Genomic DNA, 17497 nt, shown 5'->3' on the forward strand with positions numbered 1-17497 from the left:
GTGTGTGTGTGTATGTGTGTGTGGTGTAGCATAGATATAGAGTTTCTATTCTTCAGATACAAATTATACAGCTGAATATATTTGATATCCTTTTTAAAAAATGTATTCATTTATTTATTTGAAAGGCAGAGAGAATCATCTTCCATCCACTGGTTCACTCCCCAAATGGTCACAACAGCTGTGACTGGGCCAGGCTGATGCCAGAAGCCAGCAATTCCATTTGGGTCCCCATACAGGGAAGCTGGAAATCAAGCACTTGAGCAATCATTTGTTGCCTCCCAGGCACATTAGCAGGGAGCTGGATCAGAATAGCTGGAACTCAATCCGGCACTCTGAAATGGTTTGTGTGTGTCCCAAATGACGGTCTAGCCCTCTGTGCCACAATGCCCATCCAATGTTTGACATATTAGTAATGTTGTAAACAGAGTACATTTTGGAGAGGAAAAAAAGGGGAAATTTACATTTGGTGAAATCAAGCAAAGTTTCATTGAAGCAGGTGACATCCTGGTCTTGAAAGTTGGTTACTCTTGAAATGGCGTTAGGAGTTGATATTTGGGACAACATAACAGACTCAAATGAGAGCACATTATAAGTCATTGAGTTATTGATTATAATTACTGCATATATTAGTGTGAACAGTGTTTCATTATTTAAATATACAGGTGAAAGGTATAGATTTGATTTGAATTGAGTAAATGAAATGTACCTGTTGCTGATTCTTTACAGTATACTAGGCCCACTTGGGTCATTTGATGTTTATAACAACCAGGTAAGAGGAATCATTACATGTGTTCTACATGTGAGGTAACTTAGCATTAGAGGAGTTAAGTAGTTATCTCAAGGCTGTATGACAAGCAAGTGGCTCAAATACATATAGTACCTAAGTACATGTATTTCTCTGTAACATTGAGCCATCCCTTGGTTTTATATTATTTTTTATTTGTCTTTGCACTCAGAATATTTTTAATCATTCAAATTTTAAAAATTATTCATTTTACAAATCACAATTCAAATATCCAGTATCTTGAAAACTATGTTAGAAAGCAAAAACCCATGAGAAAAAATACAGATTAAAACAACAGGTATTATATATCTCAGATTTTACAATTTTCTTACTTCATCATCAGTGTCAGAAATCTGTTCCTTCCACTGGCTCCATTGCTCTGGATTCATATTAACACCTTTTCTTCCTGGTTTCATTTCACCTTCTCGATCCATCCAGTATTCTCCAACATCAATTAAAACATTGTCTTCAAAGTCCTGGGCACTGTCCTATCTCATTTTCCCAATCTGAAACATGTTCTCATTTCCACTGCTGCTTCTCTGGAAGATAATTGAACTCTCTTAAGTTTCATCGGTCTTTTGCTTCTTTACAGGTTTTTCTGGAGCAACTTGCTTTTTCCTCTTTAATTTTTTTGTCAGCTTCGCTGTCAGATAAGCGTGAAGAAACAAGTTCCTTTGATTTAGGCATTGCTCAGCTTCTCCAATCAGTGTCTTGATCCTTGCTCGCTTTCAGCTGACAGAGAACCCCCATCCACTTGCTTTTAAACCAGAAGGAATCTTGTGGACAGTACTTACATGTTCTCAGTGGGAACAAAAATCAGTCCCTGGGCAGAAAAATGAAACAACAATAAAAAAACCCCATACTCTTTATTTATAAAATATAGGTACACATATAGTACACACACAGATATACAGTATTACTGTGGTAGTAACATTTTATGGCAGAGTGATCAAGGAAAATGAATTTAAAAACAGAAGCATTGATCTAACTCAAACTCCTTTCATTTTCTAAGGAACAAATGAGGAAAGTCAGAGAATGATAATCACTGGCCAGTCCCATAACTATTCAGTGGTGTGTGTGTGTGTGTATGTGTTTGGAATAAAAATAAACCACCATTTTTAAGGACAACAGGGTACAAGAACCAATTATGTCTTTGCTAAGTAAACTCAAGAAGTCTCATGATGTGTTTGTTCCCTATAACTTGATTTTTCCCAGGGTTTGTAGATGAGCTTATTTATGCTCTCATTTTGCCTTTAGATGTAAGTAACTAAATTTCAGTCTTGGAGATCAGCAATGAATGAACCAGCCTTGGAGCTGCTTTGATCCTGTACTGTGTCATTCAAGCAGCTGTATTTTTAGGGAGCTTCTGAGCTGAACACTTGGCGCTCCTAGAACAGCATCTAACATGTTATAGGTGCTTATAATTATGAATTAGTGGATGAATATTGGTGGTAGCAGAAAGAAAAGTACTGAGAAAGGCCAAGAGCTGTTTGTCTTTTAAACTATTTAAATATCAACTCAACTCATTTCCCATGGGAACAAGCAACCCAGACTCATTTGCGGGCTGTCAGACATCTGCTTTCATTGCAAAAAGTGACCCGAAGTCTTGCAGAAAAGTCAGGCACTCAGCAGAGCTTTTATCTAGGGGTCAGGTGCTCTATTGGGTCTCAGATACTATTATGGTTAGTGTGCTAAAATGGAATACCCTTAGCTTGTCTGGGGTCAGACAAGGCACGGGATTGTCATCAAGGAGTAAGTATTTTGAGCCCTTAAACAGTTTTGATTATACTCTTCCTACACATCAAGGTATAATTCATTAAATGTGCTGAATATGAAAGAAGATTTCTTAAAAAATCTATTGACATGAATGCTTCTATTACATTTAATTATATGTGTGATACTTTCACATATTTGCCCTGCCCCACGTCCCAAATAAGAATATGATGGAATGTTTTCTTTCTACAGTCTTTCTACATTTGTTTCCACTGACCAATGTTACCACTTCTTGGCTATCCTCCTAAAGTTTATGTTTATAAAGCAAAACTGAAGAGATGTTTTCTCTCCCACTGTATCTATGAAGTGACATATTAAACACACTCTTCCATACCTCATTTTATTTTTTCAAATAGTTTATCTTGGAGATATTGTGTACTGGTACATGGAAAACTTTTTTAAATTAGTAATTGGATAATATGCCATTGGCTGTATCCTATTTGATTGTATTTCTATTAACTTTTAGGTCATTTGTGAATTTGTGCTATTACAAGTACTTCTATAATTAATGAGATTTTACATACATTATATTTGTATGCATGTATACATATTGGTAGAATATATTCAGACATGAAATTCGCTGGGTTCTAGAGTATATTCACTTGTGATGTAGATAATTTTGTTAAATTCCCCTCCCTAGGAAGTGTGCCAATTTATGCTTAAACAGAAATGTTGTAAGTGCCTGTTTCTTTATAACCTAGTCACAAGTATATCAACATAGTTTTTGTATTTTACCAATCTGAGAAGTGAAAATGATATCTCAATGTAGGTTTAATTTTCATAGTTCTAATTTTGTCAAGCTTCTTTTATATGTTTAAAACCACTTAAAATGGTGAATTATCTGATCATATATATACAACACTGAATTGTTGATCTTTTCTGATTTATAGGAGCTCTTTATTTATTATAAAACGTCTCTGATAAGAGGTTACAGATAGGTTTATCCCCACTTGACATCAATGATTTTAAATGTTGAATGATTAAACATAACATTTTATTTTTAAATTTTGCTAGTATGATTAATTAACATTGCTGGGAAAGATAGCGCCACATGATTCATTATACACTTTTAACTTCCCATATTAAAAATATGAATGGGGCAGGTGTTTGGCATAATGGTTAAGCAACCACTTGGCATGCTCATATCCCATGTTAGAGTGACTGGGTTTGAGTCCTGGCACCACTCTCCATTCATGCTTCATTTTATTACACATAACTGAGAGGCAGTGGTAAGGGTACAAGTAGTTGAGTCCCTGTCACCCTCATAGGAGACCTGGATAGAGTTGCTGGCTCCTGGCTTTGGCCTGGTTCAGTCAAGCTGATTGGGATATGAGGAGTGAACCAGAAGTTGGGAGATCTCTCTCTCCTGCTGTCTCTCGGCCTTTCAAATACATAAAACAAATACATGAATATAAAAAAAAAGTAAATAGAGTACTTCTAAAAATAAATACATCCATGAGAAGAATTATAGCATCTCATTTAGTGTTAACTCTATTTGCTTTACATCAGTTAAATAAGCCTGTTTAGAGTAATTGCCAGCTGTTTGTCCTAGGGTAGAGTAGTTTTGTCATTTATTTGCCTAATGCTCCTGAACAAATGAATGACAGATCCATGAAAGTTCAACTTTATAAGTCTTCTCTTTTAAACAATTGCCAATTGGCCAAGAAACCTGAGAAAATTATATGAACACTTGGCAAAGTACCTAGAATTTAGGTTTGGAAAAATATTATGTTTTAAATTCCTTTATATAGTTCCTAGAATGTAAAGGATTTCTATTCTTGTTTGGCATTCATAGGACTTTGTTAAGAAGTCTCACTGCCTGCCTTTTCTTTATTTACTACATTGAACCAGATGGAATTGCCATCTTATAGGCAAAAAATGGTTGTCTTTTGGCAATATCATATGGTTTAACCTATATCTGAAAACCTGATTCAGTTAGAGAGGATTCAGTCCTCACTGCAAGAAACCCAATGCCTCTTATTCTGGTGGATCCACTGTAGGAAGCTGTTGACCAACTTAATAGATTTTCTGCGGGAAGCTTTAACGGCAGTATTCAGCATTCACCACAAGAGGGGGCATTTCTCTTGGAAATGTGAAGCTTGTGACCAGTTATCAGAAACAGTACAGGCAGTCTAGGGGTGTGCCAGTAGGTCAGCAATAAACAACATATATGGGAAAAAGAGGGCAGTGATTACATGCTAGGCCCTTGATATAACAAAGGAAACTCCAGGAGTTTTCTGTCTTTCAGACTAGAGTTAATAATCAGAAAAGGATGAAAATGAAGGGAGCCCATAGCTAGAGCAAGGCCTTTATTTGGGGTTTAATTGTAGATTTTATAGCCAGAATCAAAATGTCAAAAATGGCAAGCAGCGAGGGTTGACGATATAGTATTCCATACACATTTGAAAACTTCAGCTGCTTGGGGAAAAATCAAGTTGGCATAAGGGATAGGCTGTATTTGCTCATTGAGTGGCATATTCCCATCTGAAGTACGGGCTGCCCTGCTGAAAGTGCAGTGCACACTAGCGCTGGGCTCCTTTGCGTGGATGTCATGCAGGTCTTCACATGACAGAAATAATGGATAAATATTTTTCTTTTGTATTGAAACTGCTGTTAGTACCTTTAACTCAAAAATTGTACAGCTCTTGACTAACAGGAAACTTGTTCTTTGTTAAGCTCCAAATGTTTACTATCAATGACAGAGAGATGAGGTTGCTCTTTAACTTGTATAATGTGGCAAGTATGTACCAGACTAGGTGAGTCCAACTTTCCAGGCTATCTTTTGGAAACAATCTCCAGTTTTCAAAGAAACATTGCAAGAATCAAACTGCCTAAATTAGGACATTAAGTGGCAATAAAGCAGTATCTCAGGGCCAGTGTTGTGGTGTAGTGGGTAAGGCTGCCACCTGCGAAGCTGGCATCCTATATGGGCACTGGTTTGAGTACCAGCTGCTCCATTTACCACCCAGCTCCTTATAAATGGACTGGGAATAGCAGTAGAAGATAGCCCAAGTGCTTGGGCCCCTGCCACCCATGTGGAAGACCCAGATAAAGTTTGTGGCTCCTGGCTTTGGCCTGGTCCAGCCCTGGCCATTGCAGCCATCTGGGAATTGAACCAGTGGATGGAACATCTGTGTGTGTGTGTGTTTCCCTCTTCCTCTGTAACTGTTTCAAATAAATAAATCTTTTTTTTTTAAGTTTCTCAACCAGAGGTAGTCTTTTTTTTTTAAGATTTATATATTTACTTGAAAGAGCTACAGAGAGAAAGGAAGAGACAGAGAGAGGAATCTTCCATCTGCTGGTTCATTCTACAGATGGCTGAAATGATCAGGGCTGGACCAGTTTGAAGCCAGGAGCCTCTTACAGATCTCCCACATGGGTGGCAGGGGCCCAAGAGCTTGAGCTTCATCTGCTGCTTTTCCTAGGCCATTAGCAGGGAGCTGATTTGGAAGTGGAGCAGCCAGGATAAGAACTGGTACCCAAATGGGATGCCAGTGTTGCAGGCAGCAGCTTTACCAGCTATGCTACAACACTAGCCCCTAGAGGCAGTCTTAAGAGAAAATCAAGAAATAGGAAAAGGAGGAAGAATTAATATGACACATATTGATACATCATTTTAATATTTACTTCAGTAATCCTTCTGGCCGTTTCTCACTGCCCAGCATCTGAGGTTAATTAGAATTTAGGGACTCTTGTTCCAAAAGAAAAAAAAAAAAGAGAAGAAGAAGAATAATTCAGGGGTCACTGGATTCAGTCAGTGAAATGTTATAATTTGATAGAGAGATACTAGACAGGTAATGATTTGTCTTCTGCACTCCCCTCCCACTAAGCCCCCACAAATTTCCAAGCTAACTGGGGTGCTTTTCTATGGTGATTTGTTGAGAATCTTTCTCTTCTACCTCTAAAACAAGTTGTAATGTTCTTATTTGTTATTCTCAGAAATAAATATGGATGTTAAAACATGTAAGCTTCAGCTTATTATTGTGGATAGGCATGAAAATGGTTGTTCTAACCATTGTAGCATGCAAGCTGCCTGTCTCATGCTACAAGGAAGCAATTTGCCAGTAATGTTGGTGCCAGATTAAGATTATCAGTGCATCATGAGTAAATTACCATCTCTGTAGTTTCAAGAAGAAAAAAAAGAAAACGAACAAACAAAAAACAAAGCTAAGAAATATAAGAAGGGAAATATTGGACCAAACTTTGGTAAAAGGTACATAGCTCTCTTCAGAAATAAACAGCTGACTAGCCTGTTTCATTTCTAAAAAAAAATTTTGTGGGTGTACTGTGAAAAAGGAATTGTCAATTGCTTTTATGGCTGTTTTTGAGTTCTTATGACCCAAGGCTAAGTGGTATTTAGACAGAGGGTCTTTCATATTTCGTGTGTATGTTATATGAAACCACGTGTGAAAACATTTTGACATATTGATTTGTAGTACTATTAATGCTCTGCGAGTGTGTTTTAGAACACGCTTGAATGAAAGAAGGCTGTTTTGAGGAAAGTCTCAGGTACATAAAGTGTAAACTATATCACAGATAACAAATACAGTAGATGGGGATTGAGCTGTAGATGGAAAGAGATGGTCTCTGTTGGAGAAAAGTGGATGGGAAGCAGCTGATGTCTTCTTCTTCCCTAAGTTATTTGAAATATAGATAAACTGTGCCATCTTCCTCCCAGCAAGTTCACTTTAATTCCTGGAGCAAATAAAATGTAAAAGAACTAAACATTGATAGAGAGGATGGGGTGACAAAGATACCCCTGGAATAGCCTAGAGGCTTGCATTTACTCTGACACATCTGTTCTTGATGCTATTCTATTAGCAAAGGGGAAGACCCAGTACTTCTGCAGTAAAGGCCCACCTGGGACCAACTGGTATTTTCTGTTATTGTAATTCAGCCCTCATCTGTAGCCAGGACTAGGAAGACTGCTGCAAGCATTGACAACTGAGAGGGAGCTAGAACATCTGGGCTGCTGTTTTTTTCTTATTTTGTTCCTACATTTCAAAGTAACCTTTTATTCCAGTTCCCTTGAAATGCAGAGATGTTTTAAATCAGGGTATTTCTCTGTAGCTGTTTGTATTTTATAGGAATTTGGGCTTCCTTTTTCATAGTGTATTTTTTTTTTTTTTTTTGACAGGCAGAGTGGACAGTGAGAGAGAGAGACAGAGAGAAAGGTCTTCCTTTGCCGTTGGTTCACCCTCCAATGGCCGCCGTGGCCGGCGCGCTGCGGCCGGCGCACCGCGCTGATCCGATGGCAGGAGCCAGGAGCCAGGTGCTTTTCCTGGTCTCCCATGGGGTGCAGGGCCCAAGCACCTGGGCCATCCTCCACTGCACTCCCTGGCCACAGCAGAGGGCTGGCCTGGAAGAGGGGCAACCGGGACAGAATCCGGCGCCCCGACCGGGACTAGAACCCGGTGTGCCTGCGCCGCTAGGCGGAGGATTAGCCTAGTGAGCCGCGGCGCCGGCCCTTTCATAGTGTATTTTTAAAAATGCATCTTACTTATCAGAGAGACAGAGAGATACAGATAGAGCTCCGATCTGCTGATTCATTCTCAAATACTAGTAACAGGCTAGATTAGACTGAAACCAGGATCCAGGAAGTCAGTTCATTTCTCTCATATGGTTGACAGGGACCCAACTACTTGAGTCATAACCTGATGTCCAGCCCCCCCGCCACCAAGGGTACACATTAGCAGAAAAATGGAATCAGGAGTAGAACTGGGACTCACATCTAGGCACTCCGAAATGGGGTGGGGGTGTCCCAAGTGGCGGGGAGCTGGTGATCCTCTAGAAAGCTTTTGAAAGCTACTCAAGCCCTGGGTAGCAATGGCATACTGGATGATTATGAATATATCTTTTTTATTCTAGGTGAATCCTAAAGCCTAGAACTGAATTGTGTTCTACAATAGAGCTCTCCTAAAGGAACACTGGATTTCATTTTCACGGATCAAGACCAGTGGAATTTCTCCTTTGGAATTTGTAGCATTGACAATGTGCTTTATCTTTTTAGGACAGATGAAGTCAGGACAGGTCCTTACGTTATAGCATGATGGCCATGGACACAGGGGATTGTTGAGTTACAGAGGTCTGTTATGTGTTCTAGGGCTCTGCTTTCTGTATATTTCTGAATATTTACTTTCCAAGTGTTCTCCATATTTATTTTGACAGTTCTTTTGCTTCAATAAACCAGTTCTTAGTAAGATTCCACTAGCACTTTTCTAAATATTTTAGGATTTGGGCATGAGGTAGAACTCTTCACTTAGCAAAGGAAACACCTGGAGAAAAATTAAATTCTCATCAACTTTCCAAGTATGATTATGTGCTTCTATGAAGAGGTCACTTTAGTCTTTGGTGACCTTAGTCAAGCTAGCAGATTGTCCTTCCTGTTTAGTAGAGCCAGACTCATAAAACACAAGGGTACTTGGTGATTTTATAAGAACTAGACTTAGAATAAAAAGGCTGTGGCTCCTCTGAGATCTGGAGAATCCCAAGAGGAATCTGAACTCTTGCAGGAATCTTGTGACTCTGAAACCGGAAGTCAGAATTACAAGCTTCAAGTCAACTTCTCTAACAAAAACCAAGGAGAAGAACAGGACTGTTTGAGCCTGGAGCTTTCCCTGCTTGAAAGTGCCGTGTCTGATCTCTGGCCTCTGTTTGCTCTGCTGTCAGGCCATTTCAACTCATGTCCTGCTTGGCTTCACTAACTCCAAAGCAACTTTTGTCCCAAGCTGTGTCCAGCCTTCTTTGACCAATGCCAAACTTACGTGCCACCCATCACCAGCCTTGACTGCTGACTAGCCTGGACCTCGTCTATCCTTATTACAAACCTCAGTTCGCTTCCCTAAAACATGCTTATTTTTCTTTTGCTATATTTCAAGCATTCACTGTTCAATGTTAATGAAAGATGGTATTTGAAAACAAAAACCTAAAATCTGCTGGAGTAGGTAGTGCTCTTTGTTGTAGATGGAAATAAGCTTAGCTGACCAGTTCAGAATTCAAGGTGTGCAGTAGTATCTGGTTCTGGGATGGAGTCACGTGGGTTCCAGGTTAATGCCAGATCCAGAGTCCTAACAGCCTCAGGGAGAATTTGTTGGAATTAGGGTTTTATCTGGAGTCTGAGGCAGCAGCTGCTTCTTTATTCCTGTCCACCTAGTTCTTCTCTGATTTGTCCTAAAGACCTAAAATAACCACGAAAACAAGCGTGGGTTTCTGGGCAAAAGACTCCTAAAGCTGAGTTCTTGGTTTCCCTGTCTATACTAGAGTCTGATCAGCACTTGGCTGTGTAGGGCTTCTATGGAGTGTGAGTTCTTGTAGAAGAGTATGCACACGGACTCCTTCCTGAAAGAGAAATGAGCATTTATTAAACTCTTCCTGGGATCCAGGCACTCTTTTATTTTATCGAGGTTGTCTCGTGACATTCAGTTCTAGGACATTCTATGTGGATGTACTATTGTTGCCATTTTACTCTTCAGGTAATTGAAGCTCAGGGAGGTAGTGACTCACACAGGGCTCCATAAGCAAAAAGAAGTAGAGCTTTGTTTGAGCCTAGGTCTGATGGACTTTAAAACCTGTAACTAGTCTATAGACCGGGAAGCAAAATACCTACAATGAGATTGTGGTATGATTATTTATATCAAGAGGCATTTTTCATGTACATATACATTAATCACACAAAATTCTTCTAAACAGTGAAGTCTATTAGTGAATTTCAAACATTCACTTTAGAAAAGATTAAGGTATGCTAATTTATAGCAACAGGTTTTATGGCATAAAGCAAGCTACAACTTGCAACTTTTGTGTGTTTGTTTTCTTGGCAATGTTCATGATTGCTTTTTTTCCTCACTTAATTACTTCCTGTTTTTTTTATTTGAATTGCTTTATCCTTCATTTACCTACACTGCCATCTTAATTAAGCTTTTTCAAATGTGATAATATCTCTTCATAAATTCTTAGAAATATGATGTTTTCACTATGAGGCTATTTTGTTCTAAAACAGAGATAACACAACTAATCTTGGTTCAAGATACTGGTTTTGAAATACTGCAAAGAAAACAGTGCACCAAATTACACTGCTGCAAGCTCCTTCCCGCCCCTCCCACTTCACAGCAGCCTCCTTTGCTGGTGGCCTTGCTGGCAGGAGCTGCTGCTGGCACCCTTTCCACCATGGACCCTAATTGCATTAAGCCCATTAATGATCCATTTGTTTCTTCTCCTCCTGTTTTCACAAAAGGAAATGCATTATTCATGGATAACCTTTCTCCCCTCTCCCTTTGTGTTATATCAATACTGCTAGGCTTTCTGAATTTCATGTGGGTGCACAGACTGTGATATTTGTCATTTTGGTAACTCTGATGTGAAATTATTCCATTGTCATCAGACATTAACAGAGCTCAAGAATACATCTGTGTAGCAGCTCTCAGTTTCGCTTAGAGCTCCAGCCATCCTTCTTAATGGCTCTCAACTGACCCACTTCAGCAGAAAACTGGCCAAACCTCTGGTCTGATCTCTTTGGAAGATGCCACTTGTCTCCTGTTTGTCTAATAACTCTCTTACTGAGTCCTGAAAGCTCTTCTTGAGGCACAGGGATTGTGAGGACATCTTTTCTCCATGCTGTCATTGATCATCAGCACCAACAGAATTATATAGCATACGTCCTAAGAGCTCCAGCCATATCATCTTTAATTGGTTGGACCTGTTTTGCAATACTTTCGAACCGGCTCCCCTGGGTGATAAAACTCTGTGTCTTTCTTTAAACAAATAAAAAAACACTGCTTAAAATGGTTGTTCTGTCTTCTGTGGAGCCACATACAGCTTCTTAAATGTAAGCAAATAAAAACTAAAATTTATTTTGCATTAGCTATAGTTCCAATGCTCAATAACCACATGTGGCTAGTGATTGCTTTATTTGACAACACAGTGACTATCCAATAACCTCAGAAGGTTCTGATGGATAGCATTGATCTAGTGATAACAGTTAATTTTTATTTATTTTCTTAGATTTTTAAATTTATTTGACAAGCAGAGTTACAGACAGAGAGAGAGAGAGAGAGAGAGAGAGAAGGGTCTTCCTTCTGTTGGTTCACCCCCCAATTGGCCGCCATAGCCAGAGCTGTGCTAATTGGAAGCCAGGAGCCAGGTGCTTCATTCTTGTCTCCCACATGGGTGCAGGCGCCCAAGCACTTGGGCCATCCTCCACTGCCTTCCTGGGCCACAGCAGAGAGCTGGACTGGAAGAGGAGCAACCAGGACTAGAACCCGGCGCCCATATGGGATTCCGGCGCCGCAGGCAGAGGATTAGCCAAGTGAGCCACGGTGCTGGCCCCAATATTTTTTTGAGTACCTGTCACATGGCAGCCACTGGTACATGTCTGAAATCTATTAAGGAGTAATAGATGAGTAAAATATGAGTTAGGTGCTGTTTAATTAACTAAATTTGGTTAAACAATGTGCTTGTGCTTGAATCCTTATGTAATGGACTGCAACCTAACAGTATGTAATTAACTAAAAGCTCAACATTGGGGTATAGTTTTGTAACAAATCATCAATCACAGCAACCTAGACTTATTCATTCACAGGTGGCCAAATTACCAGACTGTGTTCATCTAAGGTGAATACTGAGCTGTAACCAATCTAGCTGCGTCTGTGCCTCTCACTTGTTTGCTGTCCACAGTTGCTGTCTGCCATGTTTTTGTAGAGCTGACCTCTCTGTACTTCCTCTGATTCTGTGGAATGCTCAGTTTATGAACTGTTCTTTACTCAGTTAAACTCTGATAAATCCAAATTGTCTGAAGTTTTTAACAGTACTATTATTTGTCAGATTTATAGATGAGTAGACAGAAGTACAGAGACCTTATGAGTATTTACTTCATAAACACACTCACATCACATCCTTAAATGTGAAACAGACAAGACAAACATAAGTAGTCTATACCCCAGTGCCTAAGTTCCACACCTTTTGCTTCTCATGCTTAATGCATCAGGAAGAGACCAAGCCCTAAACCATCTTTAAATAAACAGTTTTGTTTAAAAATAAAAGCTATTAACCTAGTAATCATCCCCTATCTGCCCTTCCTAGCCCTGTCCCTGCTGTCAACAGACGGTGGGCCTTCCATCTCACAGAAATAAACAAGGCAAACAATGGGTTCCTTCAGTCTCTCTCTCTCTTTTTTTAATTTTGACAGATAGAGTCAGACAGGGAGAGATAGAGACAGAGAGAAAGGTCTTCCTTCTGTTGATTCACTCCCCAAATGACTGCCACGGTTGGCACTGTGCCGATCCGAAGCCAGGAACCAGGTGCCTCCTCCCAGCCTCCCATGCAGGTGCAGAGGCCCAGGCACTTGGGCCATCCTCCACTGCCCTCCCGGGCCATAGCAGAGAGCTGGACTGGAAAAGGAGCAGCCGGGACTAGAAACTGGCACTGATATAGGATGCTGGCGCCGCAGGCAGAGGATTAACAAAGTGAGCCATGGCGCCGGCCCCTGAGTCTCTTTCTTTGACACTCGAGTAAGTGTCTTATTTCTTCATCAATTTTTTTTTCTCTTTTCCTTTAGTGTCCTCCTAGGAAAGGCAAATTCCTTTATTGGCCTGACTGTTCCCATCCTTTGCCACCTCACACAGAACCAAACTGCCATTATTTACTCCCTTCTCACCACTCCGTTTTTTCCTCCAGTAGGATTCTTTGTCTTTGCAGAAAACATGTGCAATCCTTCTCTTCCTGTGCATTTGTTTGAATATGCCATCCTAACCTGGAGTGCTCCTTTAAGCATCATTGCATGTTTCAGCAGCACCACCCCTGCTGCCCCTAGAGGCTGTGCTAACCCTAACCCTCTCCTCTGCTCCCACAGCCTTTGCTTAGCTTCATTGTACTCTCTGCTGCACTGTGCTGAGCAATGTGTTTTCATTTTTATTTTTTCCACTGAATTTCTTACTACTTGGGAGTATCAAGTTCTTTTTTTTTTTAAAGATTTATTTTATTTATTTGACAGGCAGAATTACAGAGAGAGGTAGAGACAGAGAGAGAGGTCTTCCATCCACTGGTTCACTCCCCAGATGGCAGCAACGGCCAGAGCTGCGCCAATCCGAAGCCAGGAGCCAGGCGCTTCCTCCTGGTCTCCCATGCGGGTACAGGGTTCAAGCACTTGGTCCATCCTCCTCTGCCTTACTGGGCCGCAGCAGAGAGCTGGACTGGAAGAGGAGCAATCGGGACAGAATCTAGCGCCCATATGGGATGCCAGCACTTCAGGCCAGGGAGTTAACCCGCTGCGCCACAGCGCCGGCCTCAAGGGAGTATCAAGTTCTAATCATCTCTGGATCTCGCCAACTATCACAATGGCCCTGTGTGGACACTAAGTAAATGTGGGTTAAAATATTTCTATTCATTCTAAAAAGAAAAGAGCAACAAACACCTGAATACATCAGCTTCTTTCAATTCTATTTCCTCTTCTGCGTTGGCTTCTGGTATTTCATCCTCCAATTTCTTGAAAAATTCACTAGCTATCTTTATTCATTGTCAATTAGTCTCCATCTCTGTCCCAACTGATGTCTGTGCCTTCAAGAAAGATGGCCTTCTAAACACACATGTAACGACTGTGCCTTGATGATGTAGTTTGAAATTTTGCGGTGTTTGGTATATATGGCCCTTCCTTGAAATTCTCTTCTCCCTTTGATTCTGTTCACTTCAGGACCCTCACTGCATCTTTAGTTATGTCCCTTTCTCTTGGTCTTGGTCATCTTGGCTGGCTTCTACTCTTCTACCATTCATTAATTATGAACATTACTTTAGCTTTCGGACATTTTCTCCTTCACTCTGTGGTGCCATAAATTTCTATGACTTCAATTATTTTCTCCATGGAAATGATTCTCGCATTTGTATTCCAGTCATGTCCTTTCCTTCCCAGTATCTATGTGTCCTGCCAGTTGTTGAAATTTAACATTTGTAAAGTAAATTAATCATTTTTCCTGTTAAATGTATTCCCCCTCCTGACTCTCAAAATTCTTCCAATGGGATTACTGTTTTGCATTATGATATTTCATCCTCAAACTCATCTCTGATGGCTCCTGTTTCTCCAATTCTATATACCTCATATGTCATTACATCCTATTGAGTTTTCTATGAAATTCTTCTGAGTTTGCTCTTTTCACATAGCTCCTCCCTGGTATTTTTCTCTTGTCTGTACTATTGCAATTATATTTGAGTATCTAGCCTTCCCTGCCATTTTTTAAAGATTTATTTGTTGGGGCCGGCGCTGTGGTGCAGCAGGTTAAAGCCCTGGCCTGAAGCGCCAGCATCCCATATGGGTGCTGGTTCTAGTTCTGTGCATCTAGCAGTGCAAGATAGCCCAAGTCCTTGGGCCCCTGCATCTGCGTGGGAGACCTGGAAGAAGATCCTGGCTCCTGGCTTCGGATGAGCGCAGCTCCAGCCGTTGCGGCCATCTGGGAAGTGAACCATCAGATGGAAGACCTCTCTCTCTCTCTCTCTGCCTCTCCTCTCTCTGTGTAACTCTGTCTTTCAAATAAATAAAATAAATCTTTAAAAAAATAAAGATTTATTTATCTATTTGAAAGTCAGAATTACACAGAGAGAGGAGAGGCAGAGAGAGAGAGAGAGAGAGAGAAATTGATTCACTCCTCAGTTGGCCGCAATGGCTGGAGCTGCACTGATCTGAAGCCAAGAGCCAAGAGCCAGGAGCCAGGAGCTAGGAGCCCCTTCTGGGTCTCCCATTTGGGTACAGGGGCCCAAGGACCTGGGCCATCCTCCACTGCTTTCCCAGGCCATAGAAGAGAGCTGGATTGGCTGTGGAGCAGCTGGAACCCAAAGCAGCACCAATATCGGATGTCAACACTGCAGTTGGCGGCTTTACCTGCTACACCACAACGCCGGCCCCTCTCCCCTGCCTTCTTTTTTTTTTTAAATTTTATTTTTTAGTTTTTTAGTTTTTGGCAGGCAGAGTGGACAATGAGAGAGACAGACAGAGAGAAAGGTCTTCCTTTGCCGTTGGTTCATCCTCCAATAGCCGCCGCGGCCAGCACGCTGCGGCTAGCGCACCGTGCTGATCTGAAGGCAGGAGCCAGGTGCTTCTCCTGGTCTCCCATGGGGTGCAGGGCCCAAGCACTTGGGCCATCCTCCACTGCACTCCCGGGCCACAGCAGAGAGCTGGCCTGGAAGAGGGGCAACTAGGACAGAATCCGGCACCCCGACCAGGACTAGAACCCGGTGTGCCAGCGCTGCAGGCCCAGGATTAGCCTATTGAGCTGCGGCACCAGCCTCCCCTGCCTTCTAATACATCTTTCATACTACTGTTAGAGTAATCTTCCCAAACAATTCTGATTATATCTGATTATCTTTTCTTTATTTAAGCTATCTCTTTTTTTAATTAAAGTTATTTAATTATTTGAAAGGCAGAGCAAGAGAGAGATTATCTTTTTTCTGCTGGTTCACTCCCCAAATAGCTTCAACAGCCAGGGCTTGGCCAGGCTGAAGCTGGGACCCAGGAACTCAATCCAGGTCTCCCTTGGGGATGGTAGAAACCTAAGTACTTGAGCCATCCTAAGTACTCGAGCCATCACCTGCCATCTCCAAGGGTATTCATTAGCAGGAAATCTGGATCAGAAGTGGAGTGGGGACTTGAACCCAGCCATTCCAATATAGCATGCTGGCATTCTAAGCAGGGTCTTAACAGATACACTGCAACATCTGCCCCTCAAAAATATTTTTGGTGACAGTTTCATGCTTATTTCATAAAGTCAATACCATTTACATGATAGTCAGGGGTCATGTATAACATGTTTTTCTTTAGTTGTTATCTCCCATTGTTCTCACAGTATGCTTTGAATGTCTTGATTTCTTCCCAGTATCTCTTTGCTACACTTTAAAAACCTATAGTCTTCCCTCTGCTAAAGTCCCTCACCTCCAATTTACTTATTGACGTGCTTTCTTTTCACTACTCTGTTCAAGTGTCATCAGTTGCATGAAGCCTTTCCTGATGTCTTTAGCCAGGAGTGACCTCTTCTGCTTTAACCTTCCTCAGCCTGGGCTACTATGACACACACAGTTTTGTGCTTATCACCTGATCACATACTTCCATGAGATGGTAGCTCCTTGAATAGCAGTGCACCTCTTATTTATCTTCCTATTCTTCAGAATATTTTTCCAAGGTCAGGTGCTGAGTCATTATTTTTTGACTAGCTTTTATACCATGTTCCTGTTGTCCAGTGTATGGTATTAGCATCTCTGCTATAAAAACTTTAGCAGGAATTAAAAAAGAAGAAAGCAAAAACTTGTCATTTAAATAGCATCTGGAAGGTCTGTGATGTGTTTATTGCTTAATTTTCTTAAATTAATTTTGATTAATAAATCAAGACTTGAGGAGAAAAAAAGTCAAATCCCAGTCTTGACCTCTCACTAGCCTTTCTGTGATATGCACATGTCCTTTCCATTGCTTAGCTGTTTCTTCAAGGAAATTGGCATCACTATTCTACTTCAGTGGAGCCATGGTGATAACAACAAATTACCTTGACACTTTTAAGTGCTGAGACTGTGTGTCTGTCAGTTTAGTCCCTGTTCTCTCTTCTCTAAATTCCCATGCCTTTTCCTGGATACCTCACTAACTTATATCTACAATAGTAAATTAAATGGTCACCCTAAAAACGTTAAGTTCACATACTAATCTTGGGGATATTATCTTATATAGTAAAAGATATGATTAAAACAAGCATCTTGAGAGGGGCACTAAATACCATTACCTGTATCCTTGTAAGAGAGAAACAGAGGAGAAGGCAGTGTGATGACTGAGGCAGAGAGATTGGAATGATATGGCAACAAACCAAGGCATGCCTGGATTACCAACAGCCATCAGAAGCAAGAGTCACAGGGAGAATTCTACCATAGAGCCCCTGGAAGGGACATCATTGTGCCAACATCTTGATTTTGGGTTTTTGGCCC

At 40.9% G+C, this 17497-nt stretch overlaps 1 pseudogene; it reads right to left on the reverse strand.

Annotated features, from left to right (window-relative positions):
* Positions 1-993: 993 nt before the first annotated feature.
* On the reverse strand, positions 994-1698 carry LOC100338981 (activated RNA polymerase II transcriptional coactivator p15 pseudogene; annotated as a pseudogene).
* Between the last annotated feature and the right edge of the window lie 15799 nt (positions 1699-17497).

This window comes from Oryctolagus cuniculus, chromosome 3 (genome assembly GCF_051225735.1).
Source record: "Oryctolagus cuniculus isolate XC-2025 breed Fujian yellow rabbit chromosome 3, ASM5122573v1, whole genome shotgun sequence".
NCBI classification, from domain to species: Eukaryota; Metazoa; Chordata; class Mammalia; order Lagomorpha; family Leporidae; genus Oryctolagus; species Oryctolagus cuniculus.